Here is a 4,249-nt window from a genome sequence, read left to right as displayed (position 1 = left end):
ATGGTGTCTGGTATTTCTTTGAGATTTTCTTCAGTTTTTTTTTTTAATTCTTAGTTCTCTTTCTTCTCCTGTCTGGAGCCATTCAACCTCTCTATCTTTGATTATGCTAATTTGCTCCTCTAAGTTGTCTACACAGGCATTCAGGGAATGCATATTCTGTTTTATCTGATCCATTGTATTTTTCATCTCTAGTATTTCTGATTGATTCTTCTTTATAATTTTGATCTCTTTTGTGAAGTAACTCCAGAACTCGTTGATTTGTTTCTCTATATTTCCCTTTACCTCAGTGAGTTTTTTGATGATAGCTATTCTGAATAGATTTTTTCTTAGTTTACCTATTTCCAAGTCCTCAGGACATACTTCTGTGTTTTTATTGTTTTTCTTTTGGTCTGGAGCTTTTATAAATTGCTGGATCATAGAGGAGCAGTTTTTTGCATAATTCTATTGTTTGGTAGCAGTTACAGCCTTTCGCCACTAGAAAGGCGTTGAGAGCAGTGTGTTCTGACCCCTCCGCCTTCAGCTGCCATGGCAGCACACAGCATGGGTTGGGGGAGGAAGGGCACCTTCTCCTATGTGCAGACCTGGACTCTGATCAACTTTCGCTCTCTGGTTTCTTGGGGCCTTGGCTTGATGGGGTCCCCCCACGTGGAAGCTTTCCCCCATTAGAGGGTTTCTGCTGCATGGGTCTGTGGGAGTCCTGGAAAATCCTCCGGATGCATGGACCCTCCACCACTCCTTCCCTCACAGAGCCTCCTGCAGCAGTGATCCCAGTCTCTAGGGGAGGGAGCAAAGTTCTCTCTTACCCCATTCCAGCTCTTCCAAGGGTGGCTCCAGCCTCTTTACTCTCCATCATTTGGCTGTTGTGGGTCTCTGACGATTTTTGTGTTATTGGGATTTCTTTGGTTGGAATGTAGTTGCTCCCTTTAGTTGTAATTTGGAGGGGAGAGAGTCCTGGGCGAGTTCACTCTGCCATGTCTCTGACGTCACTCTGGGTTGTCTTTACTTTTTATTCATGGTTTCCCTAGACATACAGCAGCTTTTTATTGTGATACATTTCCATTTATTTTTTTTCTTTTATTTCCTTTCTTGAGTGGACACAGTCTTCAAAAGGTACTCCTAAGATTGATGTCAAAGAGTCTACTGCCTATATTCTATTCTAGAAGTTTGATGGTTTTAGGTCTCAGTAGATGCAGAGAAAACATTTGACAAGAAACGACATAAACTTATGACTAAATTTCTCACTAAAATAAGTATAGAAGAAAAGTACTTCAACATAATAAAGACTATATTTGAGAAACCCACATCCAATAACATACTCAATGATGAAAAATTGATAGCTATTGCTCTGAGAACAGGAACAAGACAAGGATCCCCCTCTCAACACTCTTATTCTACCTAGTACTGGAAGTTTTAGCCAGAGAAATTAGGCAAGAAAAATAAATAAAAGGGATCCAATTTTGAAATGAATAAGTAAAACTTCTATTATTTGCTGATGATATGAATCTATAGATGGAAATTCCTAAAGAATCCATCAAAAAACTGTTAGAAATAATCAATATGGTATATTTTCAGCATACAAAATCAACATACAAAAATCAGTTGCATTTCCATATACTAATAACAAACTAGAAGAAAGAGAAATAAGGAATACACTCCCCCCATAAAGTATAAAATACCTTCAAATAAATTTAACCAAGAAGGTGATAGACTTATACTCTGAAAACTATAAGATATAAGACATAAGACATCAATTTTTTAAAATATTGACACCTAAGCTAGCATCTGTTATCTGTTGCCAATCTTTTTTTTTCCTTCTTCCTTTCCCCAAAACTTCCCAGTACATAGTTGTATATTCTAGCTGTGAGTGCCTCTGGTTGTGCTATCTGTAACACTGCCTCAGCATGGCTTGATAACTGGTGCCATATCCATGCCCAGGATCCCAACTGGCAAAAACCTGGGCCCCCAGAGGGGAACACATGAACTTAACCACTGAGACTTGTGGATGGCCTCTATAAGACATTATTGAAAGAAACCAAAGAACAGATAAATAAATGAAAAGATACACCATGCTCATGAATTGGAAGAATAAACATAGTTAAAATGTCCATATTACCTAAAGTAATCTACAGTTTCAATGCAATCCCAGTCAGAATCTCATTAATATTCTTCATGGAAATAGACAAAAACATCCTAAAATTTATATGGAATGACAAAAGACCCTGAATAGACTAAGCAATCCTGAGAAAAAAAGAAAGGTGGAGGTATCACTTTTCCTGAATTCAAAATATACTGCAAAGTTATAGAAATCAAAACAGCATGGTACTAGCAGAAGAACAGACACAGAGATATATGGAACAGAATTGAGAGTCCAGAAGAAAACACACACACACATGTTTGGACAGCTCATCTTTGACTAAAGAGCCAAAGTATGCAATGGAGAAAGGAAAATCTATTCAATAGATCGTCTTGGTGAAAATGGACAGGTGCATACCAAAGAATGAAAGTAGACCATTATCTTACATCATACACAAAAATGAACACTAAATGGATTAAAGGCTTGAATGTAAGGACTGAAACCATAAAACTCCTGGAATATAACTTAGCAGATATTCAGGATTGTGATATTTGTGAGAGGTCTTATAGAATAACAGAGTCACTGACACCCATATAAGCCACATTTGGTTAGAACATAGGGCTTGACAGTGCAGTTCATCTCATCTTAGCTGTGATACATACAACACTATTTTCATTAAATCTCCATTTCCTCATTTGTAAAATGTTTAATAACATATTGTTTGGAGGACTAAATGAACCATTTTTCAAAACAGAAAACAATCATCGATATCAAAGAATTATAGAGTATCAAATTATAATGGGTTTTGTTTACTTTATCATATGTTAATTTGATGAGTTTCTTAAATTAGAGAATCAATAAAGCCAAAAATACTGAATCAATTACTTCTATGTAGGAATTAATGTAGTGTCATAAGTTACTTTGTTTGGTCTGATTTTATTCTTAAGACAGCTTATTCTCAATATTTTAAAATTTCTTTAATCCAATTTATACCAGAAACTGAAAACAGAATGTGGCTAAATAATGGTTTCACTACTTACAGGGAAATAGCTTTGTCCCATAATGAGAAAACCCATATTAGCTGTCCTTTTCAATGATTTAATCCATGTTCTGAAGGGCAGATGAAAGTATACCAGTTGTGTGAATTATTGCAAGTAATTCACTCTCAGAATCACTGTCCTCATATTTCCATATCATTTCACTGAATTAAATAATTAATCAATTCAACAAATATTTTCTATTTTATGCCAGTCACTTTTCTAAGTGTTGGAATATATCACTGAGCAACAAGAACAAATTCCTACAAATCTATAGCTTTATTTTGCAAGTATTTACTTAAATTATACAAAATGCACAGAATATTAGATGATACAGAACATTGAAAAAAGAAGAAAGTTAAGCATGACTAGAAATTTCAAAGGTAGGGCACCTAATTTTTAATTGGTGATCAAGAGAGACCTCACACAGTAGAGGATGAGACAGCAAATATCTGATCTGGATGAGGGCATTCTAGGCAACAGAAATGATGAGTACCTGAGATGGAAGGATGGAAGATGTGTTCTAGGAGCTATGAGGAGGACTGTGCAGCTGCAGCAGAGTGAGTGAGAAGAGAGTCAATAGTGCAGGAGCCTACAGGCATGCCACTGTGAGTGTGATTATTCTAAGTGAAATGGGAAAACAAAAAAGTTGTAAATGGAGGAATAAGATTGGATTAAGGTTTTGTGGGGATCACTTTGTATGTTTTATTGAGAACAAGCTAGAGATGGCCGAGCCTTGAAGTAGGGAGTAGATAAGAGACTTTCCAATAATTCAATCAGAGATGATTGTGATAGTACTAAACGTGCTGAGAAATGGACAGACTCTTAGTATGTTTTGAAAGCAGTCCTGGCAAGATTTCCTGTTGGATTAGATATTCAGTGTCAGAGAAAGAGAAAAGTCATGAATGATTCCAAGGTTTAAATCTACAGAATTGGCATAATGAAATTGCCATTTATATTCAGGGGCAAAACTGCAGGTGGCGCAGAAAGCAAGGAGTCGGGTTTTGGACAAATCAATGTTGTGATGAATGTTAAATATCTGAGTGTTGATATTTGATAGATTAATTTGCAAATATGGAGTTTCAGGAGAAAAGTGTAAGCTAGAGATATGCAGTTGGAATCAAAGCAAATGAATGTA

Source organism: Equus caballus, chromosome 14 (assembly GCF_041296265.1).
Source record: "Equus caballus isolate H_3958 breed thoroughbred chromosome 14, TB-T2T, whole genome shotgun sequence".
Taxonomy (NCBI): Eukaryota; Metazoa; Chordata; class Mammalia; order Perissodactyla; family Equidae; genus Equus; species Equus caballus.
The sequence above is the reverse complement of the archived record's forward strand: the minus strand, read 5'-3'. Positions refer to the sequence as shown.